The following is a 15,852-nucleotide window of genomic DNA, read 5'->3' on the forward strand; positions in this document are numbered from 1 at the left end:
TTGATAGATAGATAGACAGAGAGAGAGAGAGAGACATAAAAAGAGATAAAGAGAATGAGAGAGAGATAGAGAATGAGAGAGAGAGAGAGAGAGAGAGAGAGAGAGAGAGAGAGAGAGAGAGAGAGAGAGAGAGAGAGAGAGAAAGAGAGAGAAAGAGAGAGAGAGAGAGAGGAGAGAGAGGAAGAGAGGAGAGAGATGAGGGAGAGAGAGAGAGAGGTGAGAGAGAGAGAGAGAGAGAGAGGAGGAGAGAGAGAGAAGAGAAAGGGTGAAGGGAGGACGGAAAAAACCGAGGAGAGAGCATGCGAGAGAGAAGGGGGGAGAGAGAGAAGCGAGGGAAAGGGAGGGAGGGGACGAGAAGAGGGGAGACGGAGAGAGGAGAGAGAGGGGATTGAGGGGAGGTAGACGTTGGAGAAGGAGGAGAGAGAGGAAAAAGAGTTGGCGGGAGATGAGAGAGAGGGAGAGGATGGGAGGAGAGAGAAGAGAGGGGAAAGGAGAGGAGAAAGAGAGAGGGGATGAGAGTTAGAGGGGAGGGAGAAGATGGAGGAGGGAAGAGAGGGAAAAGTGGGGAAGGGGAAAAGAAGAGAGAGAGAGAGAGAGTGGAAAAGGAGGGGAGGAGGAGGAGAGGGAGGAGGAGAGGAGAGAAGAAAAGAGATGCTGAGAGAAGGGAAAAAAAAGGGGAAAGATCTTAGGTCAGATGGAGAAAGAGCGGGGATAGTAGAAAGGGGAGATTCGAGTGATTAGAGGGAAGAGAGAGGAAAGAGAGAAAGAGGATGGAGAGAAAAAAGGGAGTAGAGGAAGGGTGAGAGAGGGAGGGAAAAGGGTGTGGGGAGAAGGAGGAGGACTAGAGAGAGGAGAGAGGAGGGAGAGAGAAGGTTGGGAAAGTAAAGATGAGGAGAGAGGAGAAAAGAGGGAGAGGGGAGAGGAGAAGAGAGAGGAGGAAAAGGAGGAAAGGACGGGAGACGGGAAAGATGAGAGAGAGGAGATGAGATGAAAAGGAGGGAAGGAGGAGAGAGAGGAAAAGATGGAGAGTGAGGGATGGAGAGGTGAGAGGGGGGAGGATGAGTGGATGGAAGAGAGTGGGAAAGAGAGAAGGAGAGAGTGGGGGAGGGAGGGGAGGAGGGGGCTGAGGGGGCTGGAAGAGAGAGTGCGGGGAGAGTGAGGATAATCGAGAATTTGTGGGGGAAATCGAGCGAGAGGGAGGAGAGAGAGAGAGAGAAGTGAAGGAAGAGACGAGAGATGGAAAAGAGGGGAGGAGGAGGAGAGAGAAGGGAGAGGGAGAGTTAGTGAGAGAGGAAGTTGAGGAGAGCAAAGGAGAGAGAGTTCAAAGAGAAGAGGGGAAAGAGAAGAGATAGAAAAAAGGGAGAAAGGGAAAGATGGAAAGAGGAAGGAGTTAAGAGAAAAAATGAGGGATTGAAAAAAAGAGGAGATAGGCAAGGAGGAGAAAAGAGGAGAGAGAAGGCGAGGGAGGGAGGATAAGGAGCTTAAGCGGATAATGAAGTATAGAAAAAAAAAAAGAAAAGAGAGAGATGAGAAGGAAAAGGATAAGGAGGATGAGACATAAAAAAGAGGAGATGGGGGGAGAAAAGGAGAAGATGGGAGAGGGGCGGGTGAGAGCAGGGAGGAATAGCGAGACGAGAGAAAGGACGGGGAGAGATATGAGGAGGAGAGATGGAAGAGCTAGGAGAGATGAGGAGAGAGAGGGGGGGGGGGGGGGGGGGGTGGGTGGCAAAGGAGAGGGAAGAGGAGAGAGAGAAGAGAGAGGTGGACGAGAGGAGGAGAGCAGGGTGAGAGGTGAGGGAGAGAGAGGAGAGAGAGCGTGATGAAGGGAGAGATCAGAGGAGAGGATTTGAGATGAGAGATGGAGTGAGGAGATGGAGAGAGACTTACTGAGAGAGGTGAGGAGAGGAGAGAGGAAAAGGAGCGAGAGAGGGAAAATGATGAGGAAGGAGTGAAGAGAGAGGAGGGAGGAAAGAAGAGCGAGAGAGAGATGAGAGAGAGAGAGAGGGAGGAGGATGATGAGTAGTAGAGAGAGGGGACGGATGAGCGAGAGAGGAGAGAGAGATGAGGGATGGAGACGAGAGGTGAGAGAGGTGGAGAGAGAGGAAAAAACTAAAAAACCTGCCTCTACTTACCTTTTTTTCCAAGGGGCAAAAGGAGTCCCCGCCGGCATAAGTCTGTTCGGCCGTCTGGGTATGGTTCGTGGCCTCAAAAAGCCACAGGTGTATTCGATAATGTTTTGACGATTGTAAATCCTGTGGGGGTGATTTTGAAAAAAAAAATAAGGTAAATAATCGATTTCTTGGAATGATTGAGCTCTGTGCAACGGTAGGGTGCTTATGGGCGGTTTGTTTGCCTATGCTGGCACGTTCGCTGACACCCAGAAGGGGGATTGGTGTGGGGGAGGGGGAGGAAGGGGGGGGGGTAGTACACGTGCGCCACACACACATACACTTAAAAGTGAACTATCTATCGATTGTTTATCTCTCTATGTGCCTTACCGGACCCTATTCATTTCTATAGAGGGGTATTATTCATGCTTTCTTTCGTCCCAGCACACCTCTATCCATCCTATTATCGTATCTATTAAACTATCCATCTATCAATCTATCTATCAAACTATCCATCTATCAATCAATCGATCTATCTCTCTAAGACCGGACACAAAAAAAAAAGAGAAGGAAAAGTGCAACAAAAAATAAAACAAAGGAGAAACCAGAAGGGGGGGAAAACAAAAGAGAACAAGAAAACAAAATAAAATAAAAACAAGGGTAAATAATTAAGAAAAGGAAGACGAAAAGGAAAAGGGGGGAAGGGAAAAGAAACAAGAAAACAAAGTAAAGGAAAAAAGGAAAAAGGGGAAAAAGAAAAAAAAAGAATAAAGTAAAAAAGGAAGGAAACATGAAAAGGAAAAATAGTGAAGAAAGAGGGAAAATAAAACCAACAAAAGGAGTAGGGGAGGGGAAATACAAAGGCAACTAAAGAAGAAACAAAAAACAAAAAAGAAAGGAGGAAGAGCGGGAGGGGAGGAAAGAAAGCAAAACAAAAACAAGTATAAAATAAAATAATAAAAAAAAATTAAAAATAAAAAAAATAGTTAAAAATTATAAAAAAAAGAAAAAAAAAAATAAAAAATATTATAATTTAATAAAATTAAAAAAAAAAATAAAAAAAAAAAGAAAAATTAAAAAAAAAAATAAAAAAAAAAAATAAAATTTAAAAAAAAAATAAAAAAAAAAAAAAAAAAAAAAAAAAAAAAATAAAAAAAAAATGCAAAAACAAAAGAAAACACCCACGCAAACCCCCACCACCCACTAAAAGATAACTCAAAACCAAAAAATAAAGTAAAGCAGGGGGTTTAAACAAAAAACGAACAAAAACAGAAATAGGAATAGGAAAACCAAGCAAACAAGAGCGCGGGCAGAAACGCGCAACCAGGGAATCTTTAACACATTCAATTCGTTTGTTTAACGGCCCTCGGAACGCCTTACCCGCTTGTGCCGCCGCACTCGGAGTGGGAGGCGCCGCCCGGGAGGCCTCCTGGGCGGCATCTGCGCCCGCGTTTTGCGCTTTCTCCTCTTTTCCGTTATTAATTATTTCTCTTCTTCCGTTTCTATCTTTCATTCTTTCTTATTTGACTTTCATTTGTTTTTTATTTCTACTTTTTCTCGTCAGGGGAGGCGCCGGGAGGCTTTCTGTCCGCCTTCTCTTCCCTCTTTTATCGCTTTTCTCTCTTTCTTCTTTTTTGTATTTGCCTTCTTTCGTTTCTCTCTTTCCTTCTTTCTTGTTTGACTTTCATTTGTTTTTTCTTTCTACTTTATCTCGGCAGGGGTGGTTACGTGGGTTGTGGTGGCGGGCTGACATCGCCGGTGCGGGGAACGGGGGTTTCGCGGGAGCGCTTTTGGATGTAGTGTATGAGCTCTTTCCGGCTTTCTTCGTGAGCTTTCTGTGGGGTTGTCTTTGTTTCTTCGCTCGCCCGGCAGGGTGGCCTTCGGGCCGCTTTCGGGTACCGCTGTGTTCGCTGGAGTGCTGTGTTTGACGCGCGGGGCTTAGGTATGGTTATCATTTCTTCGGTCTGTCGTGATCTTGGCTGCAGTCTCTTATTCCTCGTTACTCTTAGTAGGGAGGCGCCCGCCACGGTAGGTAGGACTTGGAGGGGAGGGAGGGCCAGGGGGGGGAGGTGGACGTGCGGGAGGCTGTGGGATGGACAGGGCGCGAGTGCCGTGCAAGATGGGGTTGTTGCGATTGATCTCGGGGCCTTGAGGTTTGCTGGGTGGGACAGGGGGGGGGGGGTTTGTGTAGCGGGGAAGGTTTTTGTCGCCGGAATGTGGAGCCCTCTTCTCTAGAGTCCGGCCGTGGCGCTGGTTATGGGAGAGAGAGGGCGGCTTGTTGCGAAGAGCTGTTAGAGTGGCCTGTGGAGCGGGTGAGGAAGAATGGGCGGACGGGCCAGAGGGGCATCGGGAAGTTGCGGAGGGGGGGGGTGCGAGGGCGCGGGTCACGTTTAAGAAGACCGTGGCGACCTCGTGGGAGTACTGAAAGGATGGTTTGTTGTCTGAGGGGTACCGTCCTGCGCGCGGTCGTTCTAGGGGCGGCCTCGTGGGACAGGGGTTTGGCGGTCGACACTTGGGCTATATGGGGGTCCGGGAGGAAGGGGGGAGGGGTGTCGGGTGGGGGTGTGCGTGAGGGAGTCGGGGTGAGTGTAGGATGGGGGGACGCGGGGGAGTGGAGATGGGGTATGTGTTGTGTGTTGGTGGAGAGGGGCAGAGGGGCGGGTGTAAGGATGGGGTGGGGGGAAGGGTAGGAAGGGCGGCGTGGGGCTATGAGAGCATGGAGATAGGCTGGGCGAGGTGTGAAAGGGCGAGGGGATGTGAGGTTGTAGTAAGGTTGGTGTCAGCTGTTTGGTTATGGGAGGGTGAGAGGGCAATGGTAGCGCGCGGCGGGCGCAGGGACGCACGTTGGGCATGGGGGGGGCGAGGAGAGAGAGAGAGCGCCGCGGAGAGCGCGGCTCTCCTGAGCGCGCGCTCGCGCGCGCGCTTTTGTTGGGTTCTGCTGTGTGAGCTAGTGGGCCGTTGAGAGCTGTGTGGTAGGGGGGGCCCGTCTCTACAGGAACATTTTGGAGTCAAAGGGGGAGGGAGGGGGAAGGTGGAGTGGGGAGTGGAGGAGAAGATGAGGCTGGGAGTGTTGGGGGGTGGGGGGGGGTGGGGGGTGGCTTGGTTGGGACAGGGGGGACTGAGTACGTGGGTTGGGTGTTGGTCTCGTGTGTACCCAGGGGTGGCGGCCCGGGGTGTTTCTAGCTGCCTGCAGGGCTGGTCACGTGGCACGTTTCTCTTTTGTTTTCTTCTTTTTCGTGATGATTTTGTTTTATTTTCACAGTGTTCCTTCGCGTTTCTGCCTTTTTTGCCGATTCTCTTTGTGTCCTTCTTTCCCTGTTTGCCCCAGGATTTTCGTGTGATTTCCCGAGGGCCTGGTAGTATCCGAATTGTCTTTGTTTTATCTTCCTTGGGGCGGACTCGGCGCTCTGGGTGGTTAAGGGCCATAAAGTCTTGTACCTTTCGCCTTGCGGCCGCCATAGACTCTGCCCGTTCCCTATTATGTCCATTGTCTCCATTTCTCAAAACGTTTCCAAAACTTGCCAAATTCCCGAATCTTTGTCTCTTTGTGAAGAAACGCTTCGCTCCGGTGGTCTCTAGTCCCATAAGCCGTATTCAACGTATTTCAGTTTTCTTTTGTTTAATGGATATAGTGAGTGTGTGAAGGCGGATTTGAGGAGTTGTAAGGACTGAGTGAAGAGTATTGAACAGTGTGAAGGACGGTAACCGGGCGGAATCGTTTGTGAAGGACGGACGGATGCATAACGGGGAAAATTGCGGACGACGGAACACGGCCCCGGGGAACCGGGCACGAAGGATCGGAATTCCGGAGGTGCCGGACTAGAAATGTTTTGCATATTATATGGGGGATGCTTTGCGGACGGAAATTGGTGGTGTGGGTGATGATAGTTGTAATGTGTAAGAAGTTGTACGAGTTGAAGGACGGACGGCGGAACAAAGGGTGTGTATAATCTTTCGGAAATTATATAAGAAAATGCAAGGATCGGCCCGGAAAGGCGGACGCGGAAGCGGATACGGAACGGATGGACCGGGTAATAGCGGAAACCGCCGGAAATCCGGCACCGGAAATTACGGATTTTCGAACGGATATAATGGTATGCGGAAACGGACGGAATAATAATGCAATCTTTCATCTAACGGATGATAATTGATTGCAATCGGATGCTTCTACGGACAACACGGATATGATGCGGAAGAACGACCGGATGTGCGGGAAGCGAGAAAGCATCTTTTTCCCGACTGATGGAATCTTGGTTGAATTTTCTCTCCGGCGGCGGACGAACTAAACGGACGACGCACACCGAACGCGGACACACACAACGAAATCTTTGCCTCTGAGGAGCAAAGGATGATGGAAGGATGGAGATGAAAAAAGAATAAGGAGAAGGAGAGGAATGAGGAAAGGAAAGAAATAAGGAAGAAGGAGAAGGAGGAAAGGAAAGAAATAAGGAAAAAGGAAGAAGGAGGTAAAGATAGACTAGATTGGATTAATGCTCATATATTATGATATTTATGGATTGGAAAATGGAAAGAAAATAAAATATGGGTTGATGAAAGTGGAAAAGAGGAAAAAGAGGAAAAAATTGAAAAGAGGGAAGGAAAATGGGGGAAAAAAAAATAGGGAGGATAACGAAGAATTGTGATAAAACAGCGTAGGAACAATGGTTGAGAGAGGGAGGAAAAAAAAAAACGCGAGGAAAATGAGGAGAAAGAACGACAGCAAAAATTGGAAGACGTTGGAAATGAGCGAAAAGATACCGAAAGATGACAAATGATAAGAAAGGAATTGAGGTAAAAAGGAAGAAAGATCGAAAGACAAAAAGTTAATAAACGAAAGAAATACATACTTGAAATAAGAAAAGACAAAATACAAGGAAGAGAAATAAGAGTCAGGAAATGAAAGAAAATCAACAACCCCCCCCAAAAAAAAGAAAAAGACAAAAAGAAAAAAAAAAAGAAAGTAGAAAAAAAAAGAAAACGAGAACGAGCCCATTTCGGACCAAAACAGAAAACGGAAACAGAAGACCCTTCCTCCCCTACCCTAGCCCCCCCCCACTCCCCCCCCGTCCGTCACGGTCTGTGTTCCTACTTACCAAAATATTAAATTAAAACGCCAAAGAAAACGAGACCGAGCCCAATCCAGACCAAAACAGAAAACGGGATGAGAATACCCCTCCCCCTTCGGACTCACCCTCTTGACCCCCCCCCCTGCTCCGTCACGGTCTGTCTTCCTACTTACCAAAATAATAAACAAAAAAAACGCAAAGAAAGAAAAACGAGACCGAGCACAATTTCGGACCAAAACTGATAACGGTAGAGAATACCCTCCCCCCTCTCCGGACCTCCCACCCCTTTACCACCCCTCCACCCTTTGCTCGTCATGTTTGTAGATTTTGGTCTGTGTTCCTTGCGTTACGTACTTACCCCAAAATCTGTTCGAAGTGGAGTGGGGATTAGGCCAGGATAGCTCTTGTAGTCTCGGCGCATTGATAATACCCGAGGGGTGATTGTAGAGGGCTGCCCTCACGTTGATGCATGAACCTTAAAGTTGCTTATTGTTCTCCCGTGCTTTTTCTTCAAGATGGGCACTTTAGGGTTGGGGTTTATCAGCATGTTGTGGGGGGGGGGCCCGGTTCGGGTGGTCTCATTTGGGTTTTGGGGGGTGGGGGCGGCGTGTGTGGGGGGGGCTGTGTGTGGGGGTTGGGGGGGGGGGGGGGGGTGTGGGGCTGGGGGGGGGGGCGGGGTGGTGGGGCGGGGTGGTGTGGTGGGTTTGGGGGGTTGGGGGGGGGGGGTGGTGGGCGATTGAGGGAGGAAGTGTAAGAAGTGTGGTATGGAGTGACAAGGGGAGGCAGAAGGGTGTGTGGGCAACAGCGGCGAGGGAGGAGGTGGACTTGGGGAGGGGGTAGAGTGATGGACCGCGGAGCGAGGGAAGGGGGGCGCGCCTCAGCCTCGGACGGGCGCGGGGCCGGCCTTTGCACCAGACTGGGATAGGTCGACGAGCCTGGGGGGCGAGCAGAGGGATCCGGGCCTTATTTTTAACCGGGGGGGCCCGGGTCGCGGGGCTTTTGAGCCGGCGTAGGGCCCTTTTGGGGTACGGGGAAAGGCGAGAAATGCTGGGAGCACACATGAAGGAGAAAGAGGGGAGGGAAAGAGCGGATGGAAGCCTGAAAGGCGTGGAAGGGAAAATTAGGTGATGGAAGACGCCGGCCAACCGTGCAGGGCAGAAGCTAGATGGAGAGGGGGCCGACCAGAGGTAAGCGCAGGGTTGGCGCAGCACAGCACCGGCACGAAACTGCGCCGGCTCCATGGCGCACCCAGGAGAGCAGGACGAGAGAATTGGAAGACGGAGACTGGGAGCCCGCAATAGGAGAGGGGGGGTGAAGGAGGAGGAAGGCGCCTGGAGCCGGCCCGGCCACAGGTGGTGGAAAGATAAGAAGGAGAAAGGGCGGAGGAGAAGAGATGGAAGGATAAAAAAAGGAGAACAAGGGAACGCGACGCAGGGCGCGGGGGAAGACGGCGAATAAGAGAGGGAGTGGAGAATAGCAAGAAGGGAAAAAAACCCGCAAGGGGGGACGAAGAGGGCGAGAATGGAAATACATGAGCAAGAGGGAATGGAAAAGGGCGAGAGGAAGACAGAGAATAGAGGGAGGGAGTGGGAAGAAGAAACAGAGGTGCACCAAACCGACCAGGAGAAGAAGAGGGCGAGCACTGTGGCACATTCCCCGGCGCCTGCGTGCCTGGGGACCGGGAGCGCGGCACTCCTCTACTACTCTCTTTCGATGCCTCGCTCGTTCATCTTTCTCTCCAGTGAACCACCCTTCTCACCTTTCCCTCTCCCTTTCTCTCTTCCTTCCTCTCCACCTCTCTTTCTATTCCTCCGCCTCCTTCTTCCCTCTCCCTTCTCCTCCTCTTTCTCTCCATTCCCCCACCCCTTCTCCCCCTTTCTCTCTTCCTCCCTCTCCACCTCTCTTTCCATTCCTCCGCCGCCTTCTTCCTCCTCCTCTCTCTCTCCAGACTAACCCAGGCTTCCTCTCAAAACCAGCTTTTAGGGTAATCAAAAACATCTCCCTGTTAATCTTCCGGAGACCAGTGTGGACTAGGACGAGGGGAGGGCAGGGGAGGGGAAGGAAGGGGAAAGAGGGGAAGGATATAGGGTTAGTGTCATGGGAGGATTTGGATAGGGGAATAGGGACAGTGGGGAGAGGGTGTGATTTTGTTGTGAGAGGAAAGGAGGTAGGGAGGGAAAAAAAAAAAAAAAAAAAAAAAAAGGGAAGTGGGCGAGGGAGAGGGAAAAGAGGATAGTAATGGTTTAGAGAAGAGAGAGGGAATAAAAAAGGAGGAAAGTAATAGGAGGAAATGGGAAGTAGGGGGGAGGAGGGGGGCGGGGAGGTGGAAGACGGGAGGGGAGGATTTATGATTTCCTTAAGGAGAGATGGGGGGGAGAGAGATGGGGGGAGATGGGAGGTATTTAGGTTGGGTGGGAGACTTGGTGGGGGTGGGGGGGGGGGTCAAGTAGGAGACCTTTATAGGGAAATCGGAAAAATCCCATGTAAGAGTATATAATGGAAGGTAGATAGATGGAGAGAGATAGATAGATAGATAGATAGATAGATAGATAGATAGAGAGAGAGAGAGATAGAGAGAGAGACAGACAAGTAGACAGAGAGAAAGAGCGAGAAGAGAGAGAGAGAGACAGAAAACTAAACAGATACCCAGAAGGGCACCCAGATAGCTAAGAGCGCGCGAGAGAGAAAGAGAAAAGAAGAGAGAAAGATCCAGAACACACAGAGAGAAAGCAGTACTCTCTCTCTCTCTTTCTGTTATTGATAGCCGCGGCACAAACACTAGACATCGCTTTGTGTCTCCTCAGCACCGACCTTCTCTACTTCTGAGACAGTTTTCTTAAGGCGAGACTGTAAAGGCAATCGTCTTGTGCTTTGTTCCTTTCTCGATTTTCCTCTTTTTATAAAAAAGGGGGGGAGGGGGGAGGAAGGAGGAGAAAAGGTAGAGAGGAAGGGAGGTGGAGTGGGAGTGGGGAGGGAGAGATGGATGGGGAGAAGGGGGTGAAAGAAGGAGGGGAAAGGTAGAGGAGGGGAGTGGGAAGGAAGGGGAGAGGGAAGAGGACGAAGGGAAATGGGATAGGGAAGGGAGAAAGGAGAGGGGAGAGGGGGAGTAGAGAGGGAGAGGGATGAGGAGACGAAAATGTGAGGCAGAGAAGGAAGGAGAGAGAGAAGAGGGATATAGGGGAATGGGATAAGGATGAAGAATAAGAGAGGGTAGGGAGAGAAGGAACGGGAGAGGGGACGTGGAGGTGGAGGGAGAAAATGAAAAAAAAGCGAGAAAGAGGGGAAAGGGGAGAGGATAAGGATGAGAAAGGGAAGAAGGGGAAAGGAGAGAGGGTAAGGGTGAAAAAGGGGAGAAGGGGAAAGAAGAAGGGTAAGGGTGAGAAAGGGGTGAAGAGAAAAGGGAGAGGGAGTAAAAGAACAAGGAGAAAGCTTCAAAAGGTGTGCTTGTGTGTCTGAATTTTTGTCTCGTGCGAGTCTGTCCCGTCCAGTGGTGACCAGCGTCTTTTTTTCCACAGCACGTTTGGATTCTTGCGTTTGTGTGATTTAAAAAAAAAAAATCTTTCTCACTAGTCTGTATGTCTCTCTCTCTTTGATATGTCTCCTTCTCTATTTTTTTCCTTTACGTTTGTCTTATTTTTTTCCTCTCTTCACTTTGGTCTGTCTTTTTTAAAGTGGATTTTTTTATTTACTTTTTTTTTTTTTTTTCTTTTGACAGTTTGTTTGTATTTATTTTCAGTCGTTTTTTTGAAGCTGTGCGGATGTATTTGAGAAATTGGTGTAGGTGATGTTAATGCAAACTTTTCTAATAACCTTGGATTTACAATTAATAACTAATAACCTGCTATCAATTATCGCCAACTTCTCAGGTATATATGTTCCCTGTAACTCTGTCTAGCATTTCTCCCGATTTTCTTTTCCTACGGTTTCTCCACTTTCCTATCCACCCTTCTTTCCTTTTCTGTCTCATATTATTTTCTCTCAACCTTCTTGTCTCTTCCTTTCTCTCTCCTTCCTACTATTTCTCTAATTCTTCCTCCATCCTCTTTCCCCATTGTCTCTATCTCACATCTTTTTCTCCGCAATCAGAGTTCCCTCTCCCTCGCTCCTACTCCCTCACTCTATTTCCATCGCCATCTATCTCCCTCATTCATTTTCCCTTGGCATCTATCTTCTCCCTCGCCATCAATCTCCTCCCTCACTCATTCTCCCTCGCCATCAATCTCCTCCCTCACCCTTTCTCCCTCGCCATCAATCTCCTCCCTCACTCATTCTCCCTCGCCATCAATCTCCTCCCTCACTCATTCTCCCTCGCCATCAATCTCCTCCCTCACCCTTTCTCCTCGCCATCCACTGTCCCTCGCCATCCACTCTCCCTTGCTCCCTCTCCACTCCTTCTCCCTCGCCATCTATCTTCTCCCGTCAGCTCTCCTCGTCCTAAATCTCCCTCCCCCCCTCGTGCGGTCACTCGGACTCTCTTTACGTCTCACTCATTCTGAAAATACAGGAGTCCAGGTCGTAAAATGAAATAGTTGCAGGTTCATAATGAAGACCCTAATTCCCCGGAAATGACCACAAGCGGGCAAACAATTCATTACTCTCTCTCTCTCTCTCTCTCTTCATTCTCTTTTTCTTTTTCCTTGCGTTTCCTCTCCTTCTTTTGGTACGACGTTGCTGTTTCTATTTTTATTTTACACGTGATTGTTTCGTCGGATGTTTATGCTTATTTACTCATTTTTTGGATATTTAGTCATCTCTTCTTTTTGGCTCTCAATTCATTTTACTTATTTCTTTATTATCTCTCTCGCTTCTCTCTTTCCCCATTACTTATTTGTTTTTTTATTCTAATGTCCCTCCAATATTCTCTCTTCCGTTCTACATTTCTCACTCCATTCACCTTACTGCTCTTCTCTCTCTCCTCATACCCTTCCGTTCCCTTCCCTCCTTCCTCATTTCCGCTATCCGCTTTAAATCCATTAATTGCAGGACTCATTACGTGTGCTTAAGGAACCTTATAATCGCCACGTACGCACACAAAGCTCATTGACAAACTGAGGGCAAGAGAGACACAAAGTACACCTCTATGGTAAGTCAATCAGCCTTTGTGGAAGGGAACACAAGAGGATTTAAGTACGAGTATAGTGTCATTTAATGGCTGTTTGTGTTCGAGGAAATCAATTGTGTACATTCATAGTTCTATGGCCATTTCACGCGTAATGATGAATTAGAAAAAAAGAGTTAATAGGTTCATCGCCATCAAACAGGTTGTAGAGGATTGTGAATAAGGATTCAAGTAGAAAATATGGGGATGTTTAATGACTTAATCTTTTGGAGGTGATATATAAGCAGTTATGTACTCTCCATGGTCTGAGAGAAAGTGAGAAGAGTTTGCTCTAATTAAGGGAGCTGTGTTTGATGGTCTGTCGAGGTAGAGTGGTGGACACAAATGCGCTTTTGTAACTTAAGTGCTTTGTGTATGGCATGTATAGGAGATGGTAGCATTTATGCATAGGTTATAGGTGTTTCTCTCTCTCTCTCTGTGTGGCTGCCTGGATCTCTTTCTCTCTCTCTCTCTCTCTCTCTCTATCTCTCTCTCTCTCTCTCTCTCTCTATCTCTCTCTCTCTCCTCTCCTTCTCTCTCTCTATTTCTCTCTCTCTCTCTCCCTTCTTCTCTCTCTATTTCTTTTATCTGGCCTGTTGGCTTTGTCTCTCTCTTTCTCTCCCCTTCCTCCCCCCCACTTCCATCTTTTCTCTCTCTCTTGCTTGTTGTCTCTTTCTACCCACTTTCTGTTTACTCCCCCCCTTTTCCCCCCTCTCTCTCGTTTGTGGCGTATTTAGTGTCATGTATATGTTTACGTCGTAACACGTACACGTTATTTATAGGATGATTGATGATTGCAATATAATCGATAATGCCATGATAAATTAGATAAGGTAAACGACAAATGACATTATACCCCCCCCCTCCTCAAATTCCTTTTCCTTTACGCTCAAATATGTAAGGTATCTTTCATTTCGTTTCTTGGCCTGGCCACAGATTTGCGGAATGAACTAATGGGGGCCTTGAGGGTTATATTTTGGGCCCTGCTTTTTCCGTCCTTGCCTGGGCTATGGTTACAGGTTTTGATTTGGGGGGACAGGGACTTCAGAAGAAAGCGAAGAAGAGAAGGGAAGCCGAAGAAGACGTCTGATGAAGCAGCCGCCGAAGTAAGTAGGAGGGGATGAGGAGGCGAGGGGAGGAGGAGGAGAGGGGGGGTGGAGGTCTGCGGAGCCGTGGCGCGGGGAGCCTCTTGCCATGAGACTTCGGGTTGGGGGGGCGAGGAGCCGCGGCCGAAAGCTAAGGATGGGAGAGGAGCAAAAAAAGCGGAGAAGCACAGCGGGGGATAAACGGTTGGGGAAGAAGGAGAGGAGGGGAGGGGTCCCCCGGGACATGAGCCGGGCGTGGGGGGAAAGCTGGTGAAGGGGTCCGGAGGGAAGAAAGGGGGTAAGGTGGGCCAGGGAAGGAGAAAAAAATGGGGTAAGGTGGGGAGTGGACAGGCATAAAATGCGAGGCGGCCCGAAGGAACACCATAGGTGTTGGGGAAAACAAAATTAGATAAAAGGAAAGGTGTGGTCGAGGGCGGTAAAGGCAACGGGGAAAAGGAGGCAAGACACCAAACAAAGAAGTGGGGAGTAAGGAGAACAAGGGGAAAGAAGATGAGATGGGGACGGGGGGAAAAAGAGAAGAGTGAACGTCGAGAACGGAAAAGAAACCAGAAGAGAGGCGAACAAGAGATTAATACCCAGAGGCGAGGAAGGACGCTCATAGGAAAAAACTAAGTGAGGAGGGGCAGGAATTTAAAGAGAGGGATGGAGAATAAGACAAGAACCATACGCAGGGAGAGGATCAAGTTACAATATGCAACCGGCAGGAGAGTTAGAAAGGACATAAAAAAGGCGCCGCAGGCTAAATCCGACCAGGCCGCCTACAGAGGGGAAACGAATGGGGAAAGAACATAAAGGAGGAAGTCACAATAACGGAGCCAAGGTCACCCGGGCCTCAGGGTCAAACAGAAAGAACAGTACCAGAGACGACGGTGATAAAATGAAAGCAAGCGGTAACACAGGGGAGAGACGGGTCAACGAAGAGGAAGTAAAAAGGAGAAAGGGGTAAAAAAGGTAACGGAAACGTAACAAAGGAGATGAAGGTAAATGAAAGAAAAGTACAGCAGAGAAGAAGGATAATCACTCCGGAGAGAAAAGGATCAAAATAAAGCGGTTAACAAGGGAAGAACGGCTAAAAAGCCAGTAAATGGTAAACAAAAAGGGAGGGGGGAGCAGGCAAAGAGGAAACGTCAGGACAAGCAGGAGCAAAGGGATACCCCGGCCTGACAAGTCCCAACAGGGACGAGGGCATCACCACCCCTACTCAAGCCCGTCCAACCCACAGGGGAGCAGAGGCATAATAAAGTCAAGCGATCGTGAAAAAGGAGAGCAGCGATAAAATGAAAGAAAGGTTCCACAACGGGGGAGAAGAAGGATAAATCGGCAGAAAAGTACAAATCAGGGCGAAGCGGACCACCAAAGGAGAAAAGTAAAAAAGGAGAAGACGGATACACCTCACGCAAAGTACACAACAGGAGAGGCGGCTCCCTGACGAAGCGTAACACCGGGGAGCCGAAGGAACACACGGCATACCCCTTCCCCATGAGCCGCCGTCACCCCCTCCCTCCCCCCCTACCCCTCTTTCTCTCCTTCACCCCCTCCCTCCCCTACCCCCCTTCTCCTCCTTCACCCCATCCCTCCCCTACCCCCCTTCTCCTCCTTCCCCCCCTTCCTCCCCTACCCCCCTTCTCCTCCTTCCCCCCTCCCCCCCTTGTCTTCTTGATCTTCCGACATTCAAAAGAAGCGAAGATCCAGAAGGGGAAAAAAAGAGACATTTCTTTCCCCAAAAACGCTCTTTCTGTTGGTCGTACGTACGCCCTCCACGCCCATTTCGGGAGAGCAGGAACTGATGTATTTGCTGGTTTTGCTGCTCTCTGCTCTGTCTTGATTTTGTCTTGTATTTGTTTATTTTTTCGTTTTTAGTCTTCATCTGTTCGGTGTTTTTTTTTCTTTTTTCCTTTTTTCTTCTTTCATACCTTTTTTTTTTCTTTTTTCTTCTTCTTTTTCTTCTGCTTCTTCTTTTCTTCCTTCATCTTCTTCTTTTTTTCTTCTCCTTCTTCTACTTTTTCTTCTGCTTCTTTTTTTCTTCTTCTTCTTATTTTTCTACTTCTTCTTCTTCTTCTTATTTCTCTTTTCTTTGTCTTCCTTTTCTTTTCTTAGTTTTTTTTTTTTTTAACTTTCTTGTTTTTGTAGTTTTATTTTATCTCTTTTTCTGTTTGCTTCTATTTTTCACATTTTCTTTTGTTCGTCATGGTCCTTTTTCTATTTACCATATTTACATTCTCGTCCATCCCCTCATTCTTCTCCATTTCATCCATATATCTCCTCTTCCCTTGATCTGTTCACCTTCCTTTTTTAAATCAATCTTCTTCATTCCCCCTCTTTCCCCTCATCTTCTCTATGTTTTCTACCTTCTTTCACAAATCCTTTTTTCCCTTCGCTATGTCTGTTTCTTCCTGATCTACATAGCCTTTCCTTCTTTCTCCTCTCTTTCCTATTTATCTTCTTCTCTCCCAAGCCTCTTCCTATTTCCTTTT

The sequence above is a fragment of the Penaeus chinensis genome, chromosome 20 (genome assembly GCF_019202785.1).
Source record: "Penaeus chinensis breed Huanghai No. 1 chromosome 20, ASM1920278v2, whole genome shotgun sequence".
Taxonomy (NCBI): domain Eukaryota; kingdom Metazoa; phylum Arthropoda; class Malacostraca; order Decapoda; family Penaeidae; genus Penaeus; species Penaeus chinensis.